The following is a 27,290-nucleotide window of genomic DNA, read 5'->3' as shown; positions in this document are numbered from 1 at the left end:
CTTAAGACATGGTTCAATTGTGAGAGTACTTGAGCACTGGGTCTCAGCTGAGTTTAAATAACAACATTGAGAATGAAACACATGTTGTGCCAGAGGTTAATTGGACAGGAAATGTATCTCTCTGGAAGTCAAATGTACATGAGTACTGTTCATTGCTGCATCTGCAAGGCCGCTCACCGCTTGATTGATGTCGGCTGTGGTAATGGAATGACTTTAATGTATGTGACTCCAGCTTCACAATTAAAGCTAATGCAAAACATCAATCAACAAAGTCGATTTGTTTTAAAATGTCCAAATTGAGCAAGATTTTCATCTCTGATTGTATCTCTTGATCAAGTGCTGCACATCTGCTTACGACATTAATTGAGAATGTCATTCAAAATGTTCATTTTAAAAACACATATTAAATTAAATCAGACCTTTTTTGTTTTACAGACTTATTTTACTTCTTAAATTACTGATAAGACAGGTCTTACATCCTACTCCAGCTACTTCAACTACTTCATGAGTTAAAGATAACGATCTTTATTATATGGCTCTCTGAATACGTAATTGTAATTGGTCAATCACAGCATTTTGAGGTCAAGAGATTTTTAATGACCAATAAACTGTATAAATCACACACTCTTCCTATAACCAATTTCCTACATTGTGCTTTAATGTCCTTGTTTAATGTTTAATGTCAGCTAAAAATTAACACAAATTAAACCCTCAACAAGATAATAAGGACCATAGATTAGATGAAAAAAGAACTTTTTGGAATACGAACTTGTCACTATGTAAAAATTCTTCTACAGATCAAAACAGCCTCTGATTCAGTTATTTAGGAGAAAATACAGTCCGTTTAGGTACTAGCTGCAATGCACTGAAACAAATTGAAACATCAAAACAGCATCCAGGTGTTAACTGACTGCCTTGTTCAACATCCCCGGAGACCTCTTCACAATACCATGAGAAATGATCACAACAGTATCTGCATTGAGGAGTTGGGCTAAATCCTCATGTGATGGGAGGGTACCCGACAGCTATGCAAATTTCACCCCTTTTTATGCAAGTGGAGGTAATTAGGCATAGCAAATTGTTTCTGATGTGAGAGAGAACAAACCGGAGAAGAGGCCTCATTTGTAAGATGCAATGTTTGAGGTCTCCTCCCCCATTTTCTCTCATTCACCCTCATTCTGCAATCAAAATACACAGCTGCCTATAACTGCTGCAAAAGACCTGCATAACCTCTGCATGTTTAATATGTTTGATGAATGTTGATTACATCCGGCTTATGATTGCAAATATACAAAATAATTATCTTGGAATTGAAACTACAATGTTGTTTGTAGGAACAACACTTAATTTGATTCCTACTTATAAAATAAGTGTACTAAAGCACCCCGACATTAAATGGGTCATGATAACATTACAAATAGCACAGTTAGAAAATATATTTGAAAAATTAAACATAGACACTAATATTCATGTCTAGGGTTGGGTATCATTTTCATTTGATCAATTCTAACTCTGATTCCACTTACTGTTTTCCTGAATACCATGAACAAAAATCAGCCTGCTAAAAACTATACTCTTATAAGAACTGTTTGTGTGCAAAACAGAGCTGCACAATTCTGGATAAATTGAGCCTTTTTTATTGTAATTATTTTATAGTTCACTCATAATTCTGAAGGAAACACATTAGAAAACTAAACAAAATCTATTTAGAAATTTATGAATGGAAAGATTCAATGACTTTTCAAAATTTACTTTTTTAGTTACGTTTTTGAATGAATCTCTTGAATGAATGATTCATAGACAAATACATTTTTTAACAGCCTCTCCATGCCACCTAAAACTGAAAGATGCACACACGGGAAATGATAGGTGGAATTGAAATTTTAATTTTACAACAAGTGTCCGATTCCTGACCTTAAGTATCCAATTCTGGAATTGGAATTGATTTTTGATTCCCAACTCTATTCATGTCTCTCAAAAATTATTATTATTATTATTTTTTTAATGCTAACATATGTAATTGAGAGGTTCAGGGTTATTATGATTATTTATTATTTTATTATTATTATTATTATTATTTTAATCAACTTTTTTTCAGCAAAGAAGCTTTATATTTCTCAAAAGAGAAGTTACAAAAGAGCTTTCTATTCATAAAAGAATCCTGAAAAATAAACACATATTACAAAAATTTTATAAATAAATAAAACATTCTTCAAAATATTAAGCAACACGACTGTCTTCAACAATGACAATAATTATAAATGGTTCTTGAACAATCCGTTTTATACATAGAAACAGTTCAAATGACTTTAATGCATGGTGCGCTACATGGCCGTCACAATATATTGTATTATTATAGGATGGAACACATGCCTCATATGTTCAGGAAATTGAAGCAATGAACTCTCCACCCGACAGCGATAGTTTCATTAATCTTATCTACAGCATGTCAGCAGATTCACCTGCAACAGACTCATTCTTCTGTCAAGATTGCTGGCTCTGTAAAGCTAACCTCATCTCCATATCACATACTGCCTTCCCTGAATATTTGTTATATAATTAACCATGCCCATGTTGACTCAGCAAAAATATTCACATTTAGTATAATGATGCATGTGCCAGTGGGCTTTGTATTTAATGTTCTTTGGCTAGAGAATGATTTATGGACACTACTTAAAGGAAATACATTGAAAGCAACAACAATGGGGTCCTTTTTTAATTGGCAATCTTTAGTTATTACAGGGATTATTAAAACTTTGTGAGATCTTTCCTGACATGACATCAGTCATGGATCGAGATGTGAGAATTGCTAGCGGGGCAATGAAATATATTAACCCTCCATTTTCCACAGAGTTCTATCATCAAAACAATGTCAAAAGAGCAACATTTCAATTTATGTCTAGCCTATGACTGGCACTTTCTCATCACAATGCCTAGAGCACAGCGGGACAGATTAATTAAAGAGACACAGTTAAAAGAGAAAAAATAAATAAATAAAGGGAAAGATCACCCCAAAATGAATTTTGCCAGCATATACCTTTATGTATTTTCTTTCTTTCACAACCTGTATGAATTTCTGTCTCCCACAAAACTTAAATTCTAAAAGTAAGTTATTACTTACACGTCTGACAGATTCTGATTGTGTTTCACACAGTGTGTTTCTCACAATTTCAGACTTTCCTTGCAAGATGTAAACAAACAATCGAAAGGTATAAACTCATAATTATGAAAAAAAAAAAAAAAAAGATTTCTGAGCTAACATTTGTGACTGTCTGTGAATAACAAGCATCAAAGTTTGATTTCAACCATTAATTTCACTTTTTTCACTCGCATTACTCAGTCAATATTAAATATATAAAGATTATATTTTCACAGAATGTTCTACATTTTTATATATTTGTTTTACATTTTTATGTAGAAAACAGTAAATCACAAACAACAAAAAGACTTTAGCTGGGTTTTGACAGGCTGGGAACATTTCACTTTTTTTATGCCATGTGATATAATAATAGTAGCTGTAACTTTTTAATCTGCCAATTCTAACTTTTTTCCTTACAAGTGCAAGCCCATATTTCACAGGTCAGAATTTTTGTCAGGATTGTGAGAAGAAAAAAAAAAAACTGTCAGGATAAATGCTCAGAATTATGACATAGTGGGCTTTTTCCCTATTATAAGGACCATTATCATATTATAGTATTGTAGAATTTCTTCTGGAATTAATTGGTAAAATTGGTATCGATATCATTTCTAATCAATTTAATATTTGAAATCAATATCAACTCTGTATAAGTTTGGATATCAATACAGGATTTTATCTCTGACAGGAGAATTCAAAAGATCTCTTAATTATTTTGCTTTCTATACTGGAAGCAATGGAAAATAAACTAGATTTGTCTGATCTAAGATTAGTTTTGGCCCTCACTGTCAAATAATTTAGAAAAGCATTTCAACAATGACAAGCAGAGAGTGTTTAGTATTTCTAATCAATGCTCAGTTGGAGAGAAAACCTCTGATGGAAGGTCTGCCAAGACATCACACTTTCAAGCATTCATCCTCGAATGACTTTGATTGAGAGGATCTGGTGGCCAGCTGCAAGATGCAGAGAAGCCAGTAAATTACTTCAGATAACAGTGGTGTCAAAGCACTCTGCCAAAAACAAAAACAAACTCCTCCCCCTGCTATCAAGAGCTATTAGCTAGTGGTTAATAGGAATTTGATGATAAATATACAGCCTTAGTTCTAACATCCTTCTGTTTGCCAGTGAGATGCAAGATGACTGAATAAAAGTGCAATGTTCTGTAAAGTACTTCAGAACAACATGTTCATGGATGGCTAGAACTGAATGACCTTTCTTTATCTTAGAAACAAGAGCCACAATGGTTTAGAATATACAATTAAAAAAAACAATCCGATAATAATCAATATTCAACACATAAGACTTCAACACTTTTGCATAAAGCATGCTTTTAAATATTGGCTGCTCATGCCACAATATGATGCTTGGTAATAAATGCACTGTATTCAGCTGTTTTCAGTAAAGTGCATTTTCATTCTGACTTTGTCTCTTATGCAGTTCATTTTCTAAAATAATTGTCTTTGCCCAATAAGTGTCCAAAAAAAGTGAACCCTATTTTTATTTATTTATTTATTTATTTAGAGACTGAGTGAGTCTAAGGCCATTTTAGCAGTCTGATAATATCTACAAGTTAATAAGCTCCAAATGTCCTCTATGAAAAATTGTATATTTCTTGTTTGGCACCTTAAAAAAACCCAAGAATAAAACTTGAATAAAATGCAGTGAAGCTTAGAATGCTAAACTCCAGTCAATTGTTTTTCATTCTTTTGTTTTATTGTATTTTTCTACAATGTAAAGTGGGTTTAAAACAGCAGAATTAACCCAAAGTGCAAAGAACAGACTAAAAATAAAACTGACAGATCAAAGAATAAATCAAAAGGGAATCTGAATTTGGACAAATCAAAAGTACATTACAAAATAATACTATACACCTTAGGCTGTGAGGGATAAAAGTACAGTCCATACAGTCGATTGTACTGTTGCTTAACAACATGCCAACTGTTCAGCTGAAGGCCCGTCATTCCAAAAAATCTTTCAGTAAACAAAAACTCAATAAAACTGTATTAAAAGTTAAGATTTATAAAAGATTATGTGATCTAGGACCTTAATACAGTGCGTGCCACTATAAAGACTTTTCATCTATCCCTCACAGCCTCTGTAAAGTATGTCACCGAGGCATAAAAACAGTCACTCTCAAACCTTTCAAAACGTTTTGCAATGTAATGCACAAAATAATATTCAAACAACAACAAAATATTATTCCTTGCATCTGTTTACACCCTATTCACTGACAAAGTACAGATCTATAAACTTGCACTTCACAGGCCTGTTTTCGCGAGCAATCTCTGCAGTCAAGATGTGCATTAAAAATAGCACTAGTTGGAGATTATAGGAAAAGATCACAGAAGATTCTGGGGAAGAAAAAAATAAATAAAAATGCTTGTTTCCAATGGTTGCCCAGCAACAAAAGGACACCCTCCATTTCATGCGCTGCTGCAAAGCATCTGATCTTAGCATCATGTTTTGGTGTGAACAGCCCCTAATCCTTGACTCTCTAGTGATTCCTTGTTGATTTTGGGACCGGAATGAACGCGAGCAGCCCCTGAGGAATTAATTGCACCTATATTCGAAGCCCTAACTAGAGATAAAACACAGTGGAGGGAAGAGAATATATAAGTAGAGCCTTGAGAAACAGACATAAAGTAAAAGTGTTTTTGAAGTAGCGGTTCGTATTGTGTGGTAATTGGAGATATGAAATAAGCTCAAGCATTTTCTGCACAATATATGATAGGTGTAAAGCTAATGGGTTTAGCCTTAATAAAGAGCCTCTCCTAATCCTTGCATTAAGGACGGCTAGTGGTATTAGCTTGCGATCACAGAAATAGTCCTATTTGCAGTTTAGTCCAGTATGTGCTAATGAAACAAGAACATTTGCTAGGATTAAATTGCTGTTATTCCATTACTTCATGAGCAACAGCTACGCAAGCTAATGATGATCATGTCCTTAATGCTCTTTGATCAAAATACAAGACGTGTTGTCAACAGCTTCAGAAACTATTTTGAAAAATCTGCAAAAATTACCATCCCAGAACTATTATTAATCAAACACGCAACAGCCTGTTATATTATTCACAATAAGTTCACGGTTCTGTACAGACAGGGTGGAAAATTAACTTCTGCCAACCAGGCAATTTTCTTTTCTTCCCCTCTGTGTTGAGTGATTTCGCTTTATCTATAAGCAACCTGCAAGGCATCTCAGATTACCCTTCGACAAAGAATATGTAGTAACAACAACATACTTGTTTAAGTAACACATTTTGATTCTATCCCTAAAAAAAACCAAAGTAAAGAAAAAAAAAACACATCCCCAGTTGCTGTGACTGCCGGGCAAAACAAGTAAATTTTTCACCCTGCATGTGGTGCTTATTTCCTGTGAAACGTGTCAGAACACTCACACCTCCTTACAAAAAACACCTGATGTTTCCAAAACACGTAAAAGGAAGACAGTGTCCATGTGCTCCAAAATATAAAAACAGTTCAATAAAAGAAAGAGAAGAGCAGAAAACTCTTTACATTAATATTCAAGATGATTTTGATGAGAATGAACAATAAAGAGAGGATACTGTTAGTGTCCATACCGCTAATGGGGTGAATAGCTGCCATAATAACCTGAAAATGGACAGCCTCTGTTCAGGCCATTGTGCTTTTGTTAGATTTGATAATAGCAAGGCTTGACGAATCCCTTTTTCTGTGTGTCAAGCAGAATAGTCAAATCCAGTAATGAGTGTCATCCCCTTTATTATTGAAACAGAAGCACAATAGCTGAGTGACTGAATGATTGAAGATAATAAACAGTTATTATTCGAGATGAATGTAGTATCGCGTGAGATGGTTGTTAATTGACCCGTAGTGTTACTAATCTCTCATTGGAGAACCAAGCAGAACACAGTTTTTGTTTAACCAGTTTCATACGTTTTTTTTACTGTAATGATCTGATGAATTTGGCATTCAAACAATGGAAATTTTCCAGGAAGGTAACCGCGTTGCTATACCGACATGCCAAGCAGCTTGGGAGTAGAAGTCTCCGTATCATTCAGCACAAGTGTCAGATTTGGCTTGCACAACGACATCTTGAAAATGGAGTGAGGTGAAGGAGCATAGGCTGAAAAGGAGTCTGCATTAACTTCCTTTTTATGCGCTCTGACTTAAGCATCAGGAGGGATCTAATTGGTTGAGGCGTATATAGATTAGGATGCCTGTCGCCTTTGCCAATGTGACTTTAGTTGGAGATCTACATGATGCTATTGCCATTCCAATGTATCCAGGCTGCAGAAAATGTATAATTGAAGTACTGGCTGAATTTGAATAGGCTACAGCGTACAGGAAGTTAAATTGAAATTTGAACTGGTATGCAGGAAGAGGAATTGTGTATTCAAAGAAATTCAGTAATGCATTCTGGAAGTGTTCTTCTTCTCTGAAAGTTAATCAATCAATCAATAAATATATTCAATGCATTCACACATAAATATAAAAGTATCTCTTTTGAGCTTTCCATTCAGAAAACCTTTAAAGAAAGAAACACAAACAAATAACAAAAAATAACTGTTTTCTTACGCACCAACTAAACACATTAGAATGCTTTCTAAAGGATCATGTGACGCTGAAGACTGAAATAATGGCAGCTGAAAATTCTGCTTTGCCATAACATACATTAATAGCATTTTATATATATATTAAAATAGAAACAATTAATTTAAATAGTGTAATATTTCACAATATTAAAGTTTTGGTAATTGTTATATTATATAATAGAAAACACTTTTTAACAGTAATTTTCACAATGTCACTGTATTTGTTGATTAAATAAATGCAAACACCAAACATTCAAATTGTAGTGCGCACACACACACACACTAGATAGAAATGTTGCTTTTCTCAGTTGTGCTGTATTGATCCAATGAACAAGTGTTAAATGACCCATTATATTTAATATACAGTGATCCTCCTATGACATTTGTCTTCAAAACACTATATTACAAGAAAGTATGTGACAAAAGATGCAGAGTGAAACGGTAGCTGTCTAGGTCATTGACATGGAATATCTAAAGCTTCCCTGAAGAGGAGCAGAATTCTGATGAGCCAGCTGAGAGGATGCAGAATCGCAGGTTATTATAAGCCTCCGCTGAGATGCCGAGTGGGTGTTTTTCAGCCAAGCATGCTCTTTAACTACAAATGCATCACACGCCCAGACATTCACGCATGCACGCACATGCAAACACTCAGTTACATACTGTTCCTTTGAGGAAATTCAAGCTAATCCTTGGGAAGACATGACTTCACAGATCATTCTTTGTCAATTATGTAAGACATAACTAAAACTATCATTTCTAATTGAGGATCACTGAGGCACAGTACTTGTTTGTCAATCTGATGTTAAATGACATAAATTAGATCTTCCTTTTCACAAATGCGTTCAGACAATATGGCTATTTTTATTGATGAAGAGGACATTTATGTATATTTTGTGTGTAATACACCCACACATGTATACTATTAATTAGTGATCGTATTTCATGTGGTGGTCTCTCCTGATAATACCGAGATGCAAGACCACGAATCGACACTTTGGCATTGTAAACCTCAGAGTTCATATATACAGCATCTCTTTCTTTCTCCCTCCTTCTGGTCAAACAGTATTCTATGAAGGTTTCACATTTGTTTTTTTCTATGTATTGGTACATTTGATGTTATTCGTGATTGCCAATGGAAGGTAATGAAGCCTGCCTAGAATAAAAATGTTTTTTTGATTTTTTTTTTTAGAACAGCGCTCACTGTAATGTCTAGAGCCCATAATGACTTTCATTTACCAATGACTCCTCTCATGTTCTCTCTTTAAGCTAGTCGTAAAGGGTAGAAAAGAGTGAGAAATACCCTTTGAAGCAGTACCACTGACAAGGATCATCCCATTAAAGATAAAGGTGGCTTCCATGTTGCGTGAATTGCCTACCACTGGAGGACAACACTCGCCGTGGGCTGCAAACTCGCATTTACTGGGGACGTCTCATTAATTTCTCATTGGTGTCAGTGATGGACTCAGCAGGTGGGAGAAGCGTCATGATATTAAGTGGGATGTGATGATGGAGTGAAAATGAAATGCTAAATATGCATGTTTTGAATTCTGGCGGACCCTGGACACAAACTGAATGCAAATTTGAGGCAGAGCCCACTCGACGGTCTTATCCGGAATGATATCTTGTCCATATGAGAGTCTTGTCATACTAGATGAAAGAAACAGAACATTATCAGAGATAGGAGTATGGTTGTCAAAATTAGCTTTCCATTGTGTCCTTGAAGAGTAGTCATTGAGTAATCTGTCCAGGCACCTGGGTTTCTATGATTTAGAGTGGGAAGTAAAATAATTGAAATTAAATCACTTTCTGTAAGAGAAGAATTGATGAGTTGATTAATTAGACTGAAAATCATGCCAATTATATAAAGATCAGAATGAAAACAATGATGATATTTCAATAATATAAATATTATATATATATATATATATATATATATATATATATATATATATATATATATATATATATATATATATAGTGGTGGGCATAGATTCATGTTTTTTTAATCTAGATTAATCTCACTGTAATCTTGGAATTAATCTAGATTAATCTAGATTAAATTGGCTCATTTGAATTCTGCCGAAAACATTCAGAATATGTGTGCTACCCAAATAAAATAATGACTAAAATTAAGTCTTTTAGAATTAATAATTAATAGAATTAATAGTAAGTTTTTTTTCAAGTTTGTAGGTGTCAAGGTTAAGAAACTGAATAATTAAACGTAAAATTGCACTGGATAGTCTTCAATGTAAAAATCAAATATACAATCAAACCAAAATTTATTCAGACACCCTCAACATTTCTCACATTATTACAGTTTATTTGCTATCACTTGTAAAATGGTTCTAAAATATGACAAGAACTTAGAGTTAAACTGTGTCAGAACAAATTTGTCTTGATAATGTCATAACTTTGATAGAAATTTATGTAATGGATTACAATCAACCAAAACTACAGACAACTGTTATTATGACAATATTTACACTACCATCAATACTTTGTTGAACAATTACCAAGCAATGCTTAATTTTGTTCAGACTGTGGTGTGAAAAGGTTGCATTAGCAATTCAGAAAAAAAAACACAAAAGCAATACAAGGTGCTGAATAATTTTTGATATACAATTTTTTATCAATTTCACTAGTAGTTCACTGTATGAAGATTCTTTGGGTATAATATGTCACAGTTCACTTAATTTTGCTATACTCACTTATATAAATGTATTATAGTGTCCTGTACCTACTAGTCAAATATATCAAAAATTATATCTGGTGTCTGAATAATTTTTGGTTTGACTGTGCATTAATTCTTGTTAAAACTACAAAGTAATTCAGTCAAGAGCAGTGAGTGATTTTCTTTCATTTTCTTGGATTAACATTACAGCAGCTAGTAGCTAAATTAGGCGCGGTCACTTTAAGAGACGATGAACGCATCCAATATAATACACATCCCATTTTTTTCCTCAACTGTTTACTTACACTTAAGAAATAACTGACAGTTTTTTCGAGCATACTTTCTAAGGCAGGTATTTTGACATATTTTGTATGTATTTGTCGGCACAAGAGCAAAAAGAAGCAGATTCGGTGTTCAAGTGTTTTGAGACACTTTTCTCTGCGTGAGCCCTTAACACCAGAACACCGCGGTGCTGAATTGGGCTCTTTTACATCTTTTTGTTTATTCAAACTGCGATTTGTTTTTGTTCGTTCAGGTGCAGGAGGGACTTCGAGGATAACTTCGCAGAAGAGAGCTCTGTTCAGTGTCGCTGTCCGTGATATGCAGCTCTCTCTCTGCGTGCGCATCGTGTTAGCACATCACGTTTGATGTGGTGGTTTCACAGTAGGTTTAAAGACTCGTTCTCGCCCCCTACAGATTCGGCTAGGTATACATCCGCGCAAAAATACCAAGGTGAAAGTCATCATAGCTTGCTTAGTATAGACCCAGCTCTCAACCCAACTTTGAGAATATATTAACGGCGATATTTTTTTATCGCCCGATAAAAGTCTCACGTTAACGCAGCACGTTAACGCAGATAACGGCCCACCACTATTATATATACTATATATATATATATATGGGATGTGCCTTTATAGTTCGTACGTCAAACCTTTGGTTTTTATTATCATGTCTATAACATTGAAATCATGAATTTTTAAGCCATATTAGTTTAAACTTCTGATATACAGTTTCCTGAAGGCACAGATCTGATGCAGGTGCACAGAAAGTGGCTAAAACTTTCATCATGGCGTTACAACTTGTACACAGTTGTTGTTTGCAAAAACACAACAGCAGTGTCATGGGTGGAAACTTGCAGATTAACGGGTGGTAATATTCTAATAAGATCCCCATGTTACCATGTCACAGGGGGATCGAAATCTGAGAGGCTTGTTTTTTCACAACCTTGCAGAGAAAGGCTTGAAAAAATTAATGGGCTGTTCTTTTTTTATGTTTTCTGGGTTTGCAGATGCACCGAGGACCTGATCATAGCACTTAAAAACGGAAAAAGTCAGATTTTCATGATATTCCATATAATCTTTAATTTATATTTATAATTCAACTGACATCCAGAAATAAGCAATGTAGTGATTAAACGTGCTTGGTTATGAACAAAGTAGGGTTGGGTGATAATTTTCGCTGTCATTTTCCTTAATAAAACATGTCAAAAGCAGAACGAAACAGCAGTACTCATTTGAACCGTACCACATGGATCGTTTATTCGCTCAGCTCAAAGTTCAAATGGTGGCGAGTGCTCACTAAACCATACGTTTACACAACGATAAGTCTCGGTTACACGATCACTAAACAGCACTGTGAAGTCCAGTGTGAAGTGCTTTAATTCATTGAAAAACACAAATGACTCATTTATTTAAACTAATTTAAAGCCTGATGAAACAGCGCTGACAAAAAGGAGAAACAGTTTGCACAATGATAGAGTCAAAAGGCTTTTCAGTCTACAAATTGCCATCATTTACCATTGATTTACTGTGGTAACACTAATTGCATAACAGCATTGTGGCAGGAATGTGTACTATTCATATCAATTAGTATTTTATTTGTTTTACATAATTAATGTAGACATGTATTCAATGTATTAAAGGAGTGAAGTGATTTATTGTTAAGTTTTATTTTTTATATTTTTTTACAATGGTAATGAAGTGATGTATGTGTGATTTAACTGCAGTTATCATGATATAAATATATGGTCCATTTAAATGCATGCAGTCAAAATTTAATTTAACCATATAAAAACGAGGTGTTACCATTTCTATAGATGATTACTGTTTCTGATAATGAACATAAATTTACATTGAGAGAAAATACCCAAAATACAAATTAGATGATCAACACACAAATGTTTTCATATCATCAAGGACACATACATTTAGTGGCATAACCCAAATGCATAACCCCCCCTCCCCCCCCTCCTTTACTGCAGTATAAAACAGCAAACAAACTATCACAACACAATAAACTGAATAAGAATCAATGACTTTGGAAATGAATCTCATCCAATTATATTTCTCCATTTGCTCTCTAATAAAGCTTGCAAAATCATTGATCTGGATGTTTTATTTGGTTCTCTTTACAGGGGGTCCTTAGAGACTTTCTAGGAAAGAAGGAAAGGATCTTGTTTGTGGCACCAAGGCTGTTTTTACACATAACTGGAAATGTGCTTGTGTGACTAACGGTCTAAATCTGTAAATAAAACCATAGCTGCAGTACAGACACTCTGTGTCAGCGCAGAGAACGCCTGGCTGCTGTTCACACGCTGACTGGTGTGCGGGTGGAGAGGAGGCCTGCCTTCCTCACATCCCCTGCCAGGTTTGTGTCTGTAAGCCTGCTGCCTCTCGTCTCGGCGTGCCTGCCCACAAACTTCTCCATTTCATTTTACCCTTCACCATCTTGCTCTCTCCCTCCCACACAGCAGGCTCAGTTTATTCATGCAACCATTAGGGGGCGCTCTGGTGGCTCAGCCTTGAACTTTAACAATGGAATCTGCTTGCGTCCCAAAAGTCTCTGGCATCATTGTTCGGAGACACTCGCCCCTGACAAACTATCAAAGCAAAGCCTTTTATCGCCCTTCGAAGATTAATTTTGGCTGTGGCTGCTGGATACCTTCAGGCGGCCATTTTGTCTTTTTTATTATGGTGCGACAGACGTGTCTTGGAGCTCAGGGCTTGACTTTACGAGCTAAGCGGTGCGCTTGTAACTCCCTGGACGTGTCCCTAAACAAATTATAATTACAGAGTGGCAGCGACGGACTTCATAAAATGCCATGGTGAATAAGTGGTCACTGAGCGAACCAATAGCATTGTGCCACCTGAATTGAAGGGGGGTGGACCTCTGGAACAGATTTAAAGCTTTACACCCAATTGAAGTAATAACACTCACATCAAAGGCCGAAAAAAAAACAAGTGTCTCTTTGCTCCCCTAAGCCGGTATGCCAACAATGCATTATTTGTGACAACCAATCAGAAGTCGTTGTTCTTCCCTTGCACTGTTTCCCGAAGTTGTGTCACTGTTGTTGCTGGCTGCGAGATGATTAATTGGTTGATTAACCCTGAGGACTCGTTGCACATTGTGTTTGTATAATAAGTCATTTTCCCGTCTGTCTGTCAGGACAGAAAGGTAAACATTCTTTTTTTTTTGCACAAGAAATTAAATAGTTTCAGGAGAAATGAAAGACTGTGTACTGAATTATTTCATTCTGTTCATCCTATTTTTGAATACGTACACAATATTTCTCTCTCCCACACTTAATACTTGCAGTCAGATGATAAAAGATGAAACAGCACAATGCAGTCTGACAAGGTTATGGGCAACAGCAAGTAATGAGAGAAAGAGAGAACCTGTGCAATTCATCATTTATCACTACAGAAAGCACACTCCCTCCCTCTCTATCACACTTCTAACTTTACTTTCTCTCTGTCATATCTCTTTCTCACTCTAATAAGATATAGGGTAATTATTATTATTAGGCTATATATTTTTTTAATAAAAATTGTGATGAGGAGTTTCCACAGAAGACCTACATAGTATTATGACCTTGACAGCAGCTTTTTAATCACTTTATGTAATTGTTAATTAATGTCAACTAAGCTCACTAGGTTGTAAGTTTAGAATCAATCAAAGAGGAGTCTGTGGATTGCGTTATCTTGAACATGCTGATATACTGGTCCTTCTGTTGTCTTGGCAAAAGCTTAAAGAGAAATGAGAAATGTTAGCTGATATGCTATCCAGCACATTGATACAAAAATAATACACTGCAAGCAATCATATATATATATATATATATATATATATATATATATATATATATATATATTGGGATGAATTCATAACTAATTCCAAATGCCAAAATTTAACTCATTACTAACACATAAACTCTGACAGAAATAGTCTCTTTGAATAAGCCTCTAAACCTTATACTGCTGGAACAACCCAGCATAAGCAGAGGGCACTTGCGAAGAGCTCATAATAAAAGCCGACAAGACAGGTTCCTGACTCTGTTCAACCTCGTACATGCGATAAATCCAACAAGTAAGAATGTCAGAGCCCCACTGGCTTCAATAAGCCCTGGAGTCAAGCTCCCGTCTGTCACCCAGAACAACTATGGTGCCTGCCAAGTGGACTCCAATAAGCAGAGATAAAACCCAATTAATTTCCATCACACTGTCCTTAAAAGCATAATCACAAGTTTTTCTTTAAGTAAGTCAAACATACGCTATGCTTACTGTGATGCACATATGGTTTTTGATTACGTTGGCAAATCCTACTTATCAGTAAATGCTAGTTTGAGGTGTAAGACCATTAGACTGAAAATCCATATTCGATTTGCTTGATTGTGATCACAGCAGCTCTCATCCATTCATGCATTTGTCCTTTGTGAGGCCCAAGCAGTACAGCAAAATGTGTTTATCTTTACCCAGTGGTGCAGCAAAATCAGAGAAGACTTTTCTCATTCCAACGGAGGCCCCCAGTCGCTCAGTCTATGACCACTGTCAGATCCATCTCTGTGATGTCCTTTAGAGGCAGAAAACATGACCTTTGTGTGGGAGCATCTTTATTTGTTAGCTGTCTTTCAATACCAACAAGAAAGGTCAGGGTAGAGAGGTTTAAAGGCATGTCTATAGTTATGGGAAGCACAGGCAGAAGGTTTGAGAAGTGACTTAATCCTTGACCCTTATCAAAGTATTTGCTATAAATATCAAAACTGACTCTTTAGGAACTAGGTGAAGAGGGACAAATTGAAAGATTTCAATTGAGAATGTGTAAACTGCAATTTTATGTCATTTTCTGTAAACAACAAATGCATTCTTCATGAATGTCAAATATTTTTTTAAATAGTAGATAATTTCAGAATTGCGCAGTGTATTGTTTTCTGAAGGACAAATTGTGAGTCACATATTAGAAAGGGACTAAAGAGCCATACCAACAGTTGTACTCATGGGCATGCAAAAATAATAATAAATGCTACATGTACAACTAGTACAGTCCAATGCACAAAGCAAATGTCTTATGAGCCTGTTTTTAGTGAATAGAAAACATACACCATCACTGGACTCAGCACATTACAGCTATAAAATTATTCCTTTTATGAATCGAAAACATACTGTGCAAGCAGCAGAGTCTAATTTTAGGACCAAATAAATCAAAACACACAGTACAACCAGTTTAGTCCAACTGGAGTCCAGTTGGATCTCTTAATAAATCATTCAAAAACATTTTTAAAACAGTAACTATTAGAGATGGAGTAATTATCAATAAGAACAGTACTTCTCAAGGCCATGCAAAAACAAAGTGGTGCGATTCACAAGCAAATAACTCCCATAAGACTGCTCTTTTTTGGAAAGTCAATAGTACAAAGCACAATTAGTGTTGTTCAATTCACTTTTATGAGCTGGATATCTTTATGAACCATTCAGAAAGACTCACGAGGCACCGGTCTCCTTCACTGTATGAAGTCTTTGGGAGTGGTTATTGAATTAACCTGGCTGAGTCTGAGTGAACTGTCCTTTAAAAGATAAGCATGCCTCATATGACCTATTGTATAACCACATGGATTTAATGTCACGATGAACTTGCTTCCTGCATGTTAAATGTACCTTTAACCATCACTGACATTCATTTCAAGGTTAGATCCATGACTGGAATCATCAAAGGAGATCTTTCATTCCACCGGGGAACAGTGACTGACAGGAAATGTGAGTTCAGAGAAGACTGCCAAGAAATGACGGCCCAGTGAACCTGTCCTTTCAGTGTACAGGGCCCAGCAGAAAATTATTGTTCGTCATGGGGGAAAATTATGGAGATACTGATTGTGTGCATAGGCATTAAAATATTAAAGATAAGTAACAGGATTGGTGCACACAAGTGCACCAGGTGAAATTGTTTGTGGTTTCTTAATACTGCCAAAGCCAAAATAGCCCCGACATCCTGGGGCTATTGTATCTTCGAGTATAGGCTACCAAAATGCATCACCACCCCGGCTATTTTGCATAGTAATACATAATTCCTTCCTTGATTTACGTTGTTCACTCACTTGTTGGGGTAAAACACCACTAAAGGGATTGTAGCTGATCATTTGCACATGTTGTCAATTTAAACACTCAAGCGTTTTAAACCATTTCAGGGCAAGAAGAGGCAAAAGAGAATTCAAAGTGTGCACACAGAGAGCCATGTTGCAGACAGCACGCAAACACAGAATTGATTACTCTTTTGAGTCTCCTACAGCTTACATTTACACAAAATTCCTGTCAAGGCAAGTATCCTCAAAAACACAGTCGGACTTATGCGAGCATAAACAGTGGAGAAAGAATCACGTGTATCATTATACTGGGTCTGTGCAATCGGTCTTAACGGGAAGGAAGCTATAAAACCTGCTTCTGTCTGTGTCAATAATGTTGATCAAAAACAAAACACAATTTTAATCTATGTTTTTTATTTATATAGTGTACACTATGCAGTGCTATTTACACTAAGAGTAATAATTTCATTTTATTTGTAACTTTTATTTGTTCTCTTTTATTTCTCTGTGCTTGTAACTTATTCATTTCTTCATATTTTATGACTGACAGTTCACTTGCATTATTAGTTGTGCAAATTTCTGAGGTTGTATCGAAGTGTTCTATATGTACATTATTTTATTATTTTTATTTATTTTTATTTATTTATTTCTCTTGACTATTTGAAGGAATAATACAATACAGCTTTTGATCATGCTGATTTGTCCACAGTGACATTCAGCCGATGTGCTTTTATAATTTTTTTTTTTATTATTTATTCAGGCTAGTTAAATTAATTTCGGACTACCAAAATCAGAAGAATGCCTGCCCGAAGGGCTACCAGGGATTTTGAAATGTTGTGAGCTCTGATTCCATAGACTTGTATCTAAATATCTATACATGCTTTAGACTACTGTAACTTAAACTAACTTCACAATTAAATACGTACATACAGCACTGTGCAAAAGTCTCAGTCCATTAGTATTTTAACCAATAATAATAATAATAATAATAATAACAGAAACAGAACAAAGTGAGACAGACTCAATCCAGAAGAACTGTGGCAATCTCCAAGATGCTTGAAGAAACCTTCCTACAAAGCTTCCCAAAGAAACACAAAGGGTGGCCACAGTAAAGTTGAATTAGATTTAATGAATAGAAGTTATCTGATAAATAAAATCAATGATGACATTATTTTTGAAAACAGTTTTGCATAAATGTCTAAGGCTTTTCACACCTCTGTAGCTTTGAGCAGGTTTCTTGAAGTGTCTTGGCGATGTTGCCAGAGTTCTTCTGGATTTAGTTTTTTTTTCTGTTTCTGGATGGGTTAAATGCAGAGCACGAATTCTGACTATGGTTCACCATACTTGGCTGAATGTCATGTCACTTTCACTTGTGTTAGGTATACTGGCTACATTTATTGATTGATTGAATTTTGGTGGTGAAAATACTAATGGCCTAAGATGTTTGCACAGTATTGTATATATAAGAAACAGTATAAATTAATAAAATGCAGTATAAACAAAATATTATATATTTTTATTAAAAATAAAATATCTAAAATAAATATATAAACAAATAAATATTAATAATTTAAGGAGAAAGCTCACAAATATCCTAAAATATTGGTTGGATCTTATTGAGCCTACTTCCAAAGTATAGCCAAGTACTTAATACAGACACACATCAAAATGAACCCTAAAATCTATTTATTCAGGCCAGTTTGACACTGCAGCTTATGTGTTTCTTTCCTGTGCCCTCATCTGCCATTGCTCATCAAACTAATAGTCCCACTTCAAGATTACTGTGCACTGAGCCAATGTTGGCTCGGTCATTGTGCGGTCATGATGCTCAAACAGAAAGAGCAATGACCGTGTCACAGAGCCTTGTAGTCGGGGGACTCAGTTGGCCTACAAATGTCTTTTAGCATTCATACATATTAAACTGGAGAAAGTGTTTAAACGGGGCACAAAATACACACTTCAGCTTTAAATGTATTTTATGCAGGCTCTTCTGTGGCAGACAGGTAGATACCTCCACACTTTAAGAGCCTCTCCTCATTAATTTCATTCAAGCCGCCGGTCATTTAAACAAATAGAAAGGTCTAGTTTCCCACTGGGCCCACTAGCAGTAGTCTTGTCATTAAGAAATGATTATGATTCTAATAACTCTTATGTCTTTTAAGCTGTTATAGAGGCAGAGGGCAATTAAAATTACCTCCTACCTCTTGTTAACTCTTGAATCTGAGGATCTCTGCACATGTAGAAAAGGAAGATTACTATACTTTGTTCCTCTCAATAAAATATATTTTTTGAAAAAGCCATCTTGACATTTACCTCATTAAAAGTCATCCAGGGTAGGATACTTCCCAGAAATCAGGCACTTGGAATCAGCGAAGACACTATCTGTCTGAGACTAAAACTAAGAGACAATTCCAGTCTGGAGATAATGTCATACACAGAAGCAGGCACAGACACTAAATTTACTTTTTAAGTTTATCTTGTTTCAGGGGAGCTCCAGAGAAGGTTTTTTTATTCCCTGTTGTTTCCTCAGCTGCTGGTGGGAGAGGACGTTAACAGCCAAGCTGTCAATTGCACAGATGTAGGCGTTCACTACATCTGCTAGTAGATAAAAAAGGTATTAAAAACAATGCAGAAGTTCTGTAATAAATAGTTCTGTGGCTGTGCTCAAACTTGTGGGATACAGGGTGTTTGGCAAGACGTACATTAGAGACTTCTGAGTCTGCTTACCATTCAAAAGTTTGATGTCAGCAAGATTTTATTTTTTTATTTTTTATTTTTATTCAGCAAGGATGCATTAAAATAATCAAAACTATCAGTAAATGTATTATGCTCTCACAAAAATATTCAGCAGCACAACCATTTTCAACATTGATGATGATAATAAAAGCTTCAGCAGTAAATAGGCATACTAGAATGATACATGTATATGAAGGAATATATAATGCTAAACAGCTGAAAATTCAGTGTAGCCATCAGATTAATTTATTGCAGTTTAAAACTTGCTTTGTTGAAATATATATATATCTTTCCTCATTGTATAGTTTATTAAATAAATGCAGCCTTTGTGAGCATAATACATTTCTTTCAAAAACATTGAAAAACCTTATCAGCTTCAGACTTTTGAATGATAGTGTTTCTGTGTGTTTAAGTCATTTAAATGTATTAAATAAATTTTATAATCTGTTATGTATCCCTCAAGCTACCCTCAATTTTAAATTCTGCATGTGAACAACCCAGTCAGGGTGACCATAATTGAATTTAGAACTTTTCCAATTCCCAAGTGCTTGCTTGGCTAAAGTCTCTTCCTGGCCTTGGCATTTAGTGTTCATATCAAGAGAGATTATTGCAGCCAATTTTTAAACTCTAAAATGTTTTAATCCCCCAGTCAAGCGCAGAGTAGTCTTGAGTGTGTTTTGACTGCAGCATAAAGCTTGAAAAGTTCAGATCATATTTTGCAGTTAAGCCCATTTCAGTTTTATTAGAAATGCTGTATTATTGTATTCCATGCAGTCTATCACAGTTCACTGGTGACTGACTGTCACAGGCGACTGGCAAAAAAGCAATTTTATTTTATTTTTCACTATGTGTGAATGCAATTTGACAATGAATTAAGAGAAAAGATTAATTATTGAATAAAAACAACTCTTTGCAAATGACATTAAATTATATAAGTAATATTAAGAAATATAAATATGAAATTAATGCACATACAGCATACTAATTGTGTATATAATTATTATATTATATATATATATATATATATATATATATATATATATATATATATATATATATATATTATTATATATCATATTTAACTTTAGGAAAGAGTGTTAGTTAAAAGTACTTCTATTTTCATTTTTATTTTATTTTTTAATATGCCCATCAACATAAGTGCTTTTATGACAATATAACCAGAAGTTGGCCATACACATACATGCATATCTATCTATCTATCTATCTATCTATCTATCTATCTATCTATCTATCTATCTATCTATCTATCTATCTATCTATCTATCTATCTGTGATGTTGCACATTTGAAGCTTAACTATTATTCATGAGGTAAAATAGGCTTTGTTGTTCACGTGTGTTTCAGTATCGATGGAAAAAAACAACATGTGGAGTAAGTTGACCGCTGCTAACGCTGAATGTCTGGTGTTTCCAGTGAATATGTACGCGAAACAGAAAATACTAAATTTTTGGTCACACATATGGCATAATTCAAAAATGCAAAGTGTTAGTAGTTTGAAAAAAATCAAGAATAATAACAGAGTTAATAATAATTATTGCTAAATGCTGGACCGTTCTCATTTCGCTCGGCATATGGAACCTGAAGATTTTTTTTTTAAACCAAGAATGAACCGAAATGAAAATGAAATGAAAACATGTAGCTTTTATCCGTATATATATATATATATATATATATATATATATATATATATATATATATATATATATATGTATGTATATATATATATATATATATGTATGTATATATATATATAGGCCTTATATTTATTTACTGTTTAATAACAATAGCATGCATATGATCCTTTGTGTAAAGGTCTTCTTTAAATTTTTTATGAGTAGACTGTAGCCTAAGACTATCCTACTGTTACGAGTGGGGCGGGGCCAAGGGATGTGGGAACACGAGCGAGGCCGGTGGAGTGATCGGGAAATCAGCGACACCTGCGACCCACCACCGGTCTCGAGTCCCATAGAGGAGATGGAAGGATATAAAACTGGAGCGACGACAGTGAAGGACGAGTGAGGACCAGGCCTGGGCTTTATTTTATGTTTTGGTTTTATTTGGTGCGCATCAGTCGTCCGTGAGGGGCTGGTGCGCTGTTTTGTGTTTATTTTTGTAATTAAAATGTCATTTTGATTGTCCGCCGGTTCCCGCCTCCTCCTTCCGCATGAATACGAAGTTTTTATTATTACACCTACATTTTTAAATTAACTCACTGTAAATGTGTTAATATTTTTTAAAGATGTTACAATGTTATATCATAATGTTATTGTTGTTTTACTTCCTCCTGTTATCTCATTTTACAATTACAGTCATTTCGCACTCCGTCCCTTTGCGCCACCTGGCGGGAGTTTCACGAAAGATGTTACAATGTTATATCATAATGTTATTGTTGTTTTACTTCCTCCTGTTATCTCATTTTACAATTACAGTCATTTCGCACTCCGTCCCTTTGCGCCACCTGGCGGGAGTTTCACGAATGATTCTAACACGCGACTGAATTACAGTACCCGCGACGGTAATCCCCATTTAGGTTGTCCACCTACTGTATGTATATGTATATATATATATATATGTATATATATATATATGTGTGTGTGTGTGTGTGTGTGTGTGTGTATATATATATATATATATATATTTTTTTTTTTTTTTTTAGGTGAAAATAAAAAGAGGAGTCGCAAATAACAATACATACAACTGAATGTTTTACATCCAGACTCATTGTGGAAAACATGAGTTCTAGGCAAAGAGAGGAAGATAAGTGTGTCTTTTTCACAAATGGTATCATCTATTATGTGACCCATTTTACAAAAGAAGTTTACTTGGCTGCAGATAGGCTCATAAATTTCTGAAACGGACAAGCCAAAGATAGATACACTCATACACATGCTCTTGAGTCGATAGCTGTGAATTGTTATTAAATCCAGATCAGCTTTTAAAACGAGTCCAGCTTCTCTGTACCGTATGTTACCAATAAAGCTGCTGCTCACAAACCCACAAAAACGTTTGTAGATAAAAATAGCAACATCACTGACTTCATTTCATCTCTCAAGTGCATGTACCCAATCACATTCCAAGCAATCCATGGGAAAAAATTACATACTTCGGACATCCTTTGAAGCGCCTATATCTAAAGAACAGTAATAACTTAATTACTTAATGTCAGAAAGTGCTTAAAGTAATGTGTTATAACTCAAGACCTCAGAACTTAAGGACATTAATGAAACTCTACCTGCAGGTTGTGGCAGACCAGATGGCAGTATCAGCAATGTCATTGATGTAATGATCAGTCAGCTGTTGCCAAATGAAGCAATCACCTTTCATGGTAAAGCAACTTTAATCAGGCACTGAGGTAAAACACGATGGTCTACAAACATAAAATCACATCATACTCTCCATGAGAAAAGAAATTTAAGATTATGTGAGAAATGTTGCTCTCTTCACAGAAGTATAACATAAATGCATACACATTAAAATAACAACCAAGTAGTTCAATTTGTGTGTTTTTGGGTTAACTTGTATATGTATGTATATATATATATATATATATATATATATATATATATATATATATATATATGTATATATATATATATGTATATATATATATATATATGTATATATATATATATATATATATATATATATATATATATATATATATATATATATATATATATATATATATATACTTATTTATTTTTGACTGTTTCTGTGCTATTTTCAAGCTGGTTTTCTTTATCATTTGTGTGGTCAGTCTGCCAGTGAGAGATTTTGTGCAGTGTGGAACACCATGGAAGGCCTCATTCATACATTCAGCAAGAGTGACTAGTGCATTTCAGTTCTGAAGGCAAAAACATCCACTCATCCACTTTTTTTTTTTTTAGTTTCAAAGAGGACAAGACAGGCACAAGTGCTGCAACTGACAGTCCTGACAAGCATTCATTTTAGTCTGTCAAACATGAGCTGCTAGATCAATTCAAACTAGAAAACAGTTTGATCAAAGCCACTATAAAGCATGTCTTAGCCTCTCACTTAAGCGTACCACTTTATCACTAAACACACTTGATAAATAAAATAAATAAATCATTAAAGGTGTATTATTCATAATATACTATAGCTGAAGTTTACTTGACTGATGGCAATTTGCAATATGCATCTCTAAAAATCTTTTGCAGTTTACAATCTGATTTCATCACAAGACGATGAATAAATAAATAAATAAATAATAAAACAAACAATCAAAGGAAATTGGTTGGTTTAACAAGTGATTTTGTATCCTGCAAGCTTTTTAAAAAAAAACAAAGTAAATTTGCACATAGCAGTGGATTTTGCTTGCAGATCAATAGTCACAGTCATTTAAAAAGGGAGAAAAGAAGAGAATCTTCTGGTGCATTGCTACTGAACAAAATGAGTATAGACTGCTTTACACTGGCCAGTTCAGCTCTGAAACAATGCAGTATATAAAATTCTGTTCAAAGATGCAATGTTACATACAGTAAAAGCTGTACTTAAAGGGATAGTAAAAAAAAATAAAATAAATGTAATCATTCAACATTCACTCACCCTCAATGGCGTTTCAAACCTTCATTGCTTTTGTTTTTTTCTGTGGAGCACAAAATAAGAATTTGAAGAGTCATTTGAATTTCTTTTTTTTTTAACACCACCTAATACCAATTTTTGAGTGAACCTCCCCTTTTCAATCTCCTGAAACTGATTAATTCCAACCAGTTCCTTGTGGAAATAAGGAATCATGGGTCTTGAATGCAGAGTCAGGTTCATAATTCTTTATCAGGTGAGGAGCACAGGCTGACCTTTCCTGAGAGGAAGTTAAAATCTGTTAGAAAGATGTGCAGTGGAATTTTTCAAAGAGTTGATTGAGGTTGGCCGTTTATGCTGACAGTGGCGAAGTGGATTGCTTTAATTTTCAGACATGCCTTGTCAGAACTTTCCTGATCAGCAGCAGTGTTAGCATAGCTACGCAGGCGATTCCTTTGAAATTCCACAGAGTGGATGTCACTAAAAAGTGCACAACCTCCATTTGCTGTTCCTCAGCCTCCTATTCCCTCAGAGAAGCAGTTCTCTGTAGAAATACATAACGGTTTCTTCAAGTACAGCCAGAATGTGCCCTATATTTCACAACTGTTCTGACAAACAGCTATTAAGTAGCAGAAGGTATGTGAGGTGAGCATGAATACTCTTGGGAAACAGGGTTTGTCTTTTAACCCCCCTCCACCCCACACCACACACACAGTATGTGACAGGATACAGCAATGTGGAATGGAAAAAAAAAAAAAAAACATTATTGTATCCTCTCTCTCTCTCTATATATATATATTATTATTATTTTTTTTTTTTCAAGTGACTATGTGAACATTGATTGTAAATCTATCTGTAAAGGTTTTAATCATTTGCTCCTCTTTGTGAATCTCCCCTTAAGGTACTTCAGCTAGTGCTTCAGATTTCTCAAGGTTAATGCAATGGGTAAACAGAACAAATGAATAGAAGATTTTTTGTTTCAAATAAGCGAAATTACATATTCAAAATAATTCAGAGTGCCTTGAGTCATCTTAAATGAGTTCCAAAGCAATCAATATGTTTGTTACACGTCTGGAAAAACACATTTATGAAAAAGAATTGTGTGCAACATGCCTGCGTCATTAAAAGCCTCCACTGGCTCATCTAAAATGAATGCATATATTATAAAATAATAAATAAATTAAGAAATGAGAAAATGAAGATATGAGAGCCTCAATAAAGCCCCTGCGCAACCAGAATTTTTTTTGTTTAATTGTCTGTCCATATTACATACATTGATTATGATGATGATCACTTTGTTTTACAGAGGGTGTGTTAGAACCTTCCTGTCTGGGACATAATTAAAGATCGATTATTCCTCTTGGCAGGAGTAATTAAATAATACCACTGCATTGGCGATCACTCTCTGCATCTCTGCGTGAGCCAATTCAGTCAATATCGCAAACTTTGACACCATGTATCAACCTCAGTCTATATTGTTTTCAGTTCCCCTTCAGTTCGATTTTAACACTCAGTTAACACTAGGTATCAAAACAGGGTTCAGCTTGGGTAACAAATAACGTTTCAGCCAGAAACACATACTCAACAAAACTGTTTTCACGTTCTCTAATGCTTTGTTCAGATGACATATTAACTTAAGGCTTGTAGACGCCCATTTGTGAAGCGATCTGTTGTAAAAATCTAGTATTACATTGACGCCGGCTGCTTCGATCAGTGTAGGCAGAGTTATTTTGTGAACTGCTGTGACGTGGTGCAGATGAATGCATCTCGCACAACAAGCTCCCTTTTCCCTTCTGACTCACATATGCTTTGTTTTTTTTTTGAATAGACAACTACGGTAATTTTTCCCAAGATGCACCAACATGGCTAAAACACTGAATTAAGGCGCTGGCTCGTTTTTTGGTTCTGCTGCGGGTTCAAGCAGAGTGAATAAAGGCTCTTGCATACAGGTCTGGTCTCCGTTTTGCCTCCCTGCTGGGCCCCATTGATTTGCATGGCACAAGATGAAATGCATGAGCTCATTCCACCGCTCTAAGCATTATTTTCTCCTATTCAATCAGGACTTATCTTAACAGGCTGATGTTTTTTATAATGGCACTCATAAATTTTACAAAACAAAGGCCTTGCTGAGATCCATTTTAACTTTCGTTGTGTGGTGGTGTAATATATTTTGGCATTGCGGAGATGTGTATTCATATAACAGGTTAATATCCATGCACTTGGGTTAATGGAAAGGGACTGGTGGTGTTATTTAATATGAGGACAAAGATGTGTGGTTCTTATTGGCTATATTGCAGGGTTGAGGGTCTCTAACATGCATTTCATCTTGAAGTGATAGATGTTTATGCACATATAGGATTCCATACTCTCTTGACAATGAAAAAAATAAACTCAATAAGCTTTCTAAGGCTTAGCAATGCCTATATTTGATAGAGAGATAAAGGGAGAAAAAAAGAACATAATATAACATCATATTTGTCAGTGGTTGGCCAACACAATATTCAAAGGCCCCTGAATTCAAAGATATTTTCTGTATTTCTATTGTAATAATGACTGCTTGTATTCAGAAACTGGGTATACTGATATATTAAATTAATTATTAATTTTGTGATTCCAGTTTCAAGAACTATATTCTTAAATAAAAACAATAATGAGGATTGAAAGGCAATATAATTCCAGTTTATATCTTTATTTTATGCACTTTTCAGCATTAGAGTTAGATTGTTTTAGTGAAAAAATAAATAAGCTTCATTGTTTGGCCCCCATTGGAAGTTTGCTGAGCCCCCCAAGGTCCTGTTTATGAACCACTGATATAGGTACAATTTGAATAAAGGACATTAAAAGACATGTCAAAAATATTTTCACTTGTAATTGACATCATTTTGTCGATTTAGCTGAAATTATATTGGATAAAAAAAATTTCTTTTCTATCAGTACAAACTGGCGACAGGTACATTGATCGAAGCCATTGTGCAAAAATAAGCATTTTATCTATGATACTATTGTCAATGTATTAGTTCAGCAAGGAGACTAGTTTCTAATAAACTAATAGAGCCACAAAAAGTTATCCAACACCGATAAGACTCTGCTCATCTTTCCCATGCCCCCTTTGCAAATGTGCTATTTGACACAGCAAACACATTCATTAAAATAAATAAATCCTGTTATAAATACATTTTTGTAAACATGTTGGCAGCATGTGGGATATTCTCTAACATGACAGAACAAGCCAGTAACTCACATCCCGTGGGGATCTGGATATTTT

At 34.9% G+C, this 27,290-nt stretch overlaps 1 protein-coding gene across 2 annotated transcripts in view; it reads right to left on the bottom strand.

Moving 5' to 3' along the window:
• LOC132109654 (leucine-rich repeat and immunoglobulin-like domain-containing nogo receptor-interacting protein 2) overlaps positions 1–27,290 on the bottom strand; it is a 383,416-nt gene that overhangs the window by 297,912 nt on the left and 58,214 nt on the right. The window lies entirely within an intron of this gene.

This window comes from Carassius carassius, chromosome 29 (assembly GCF_963082965.1).
Source record: "Carassius carassius chromosome 29, fCarCar2.1, whole genome shotgun sequence".
Lineage (NCBI taxonomy): Eukaryota > Metazoa > Chordata > Actinopteri > Cypriniformes > Cyprinidae > Carassius > Carassius carassius.
Note: the sequence above shows the minus strand (reverse complement) of the source record. Positions and strands in the feature narration are given on the sequence as shown.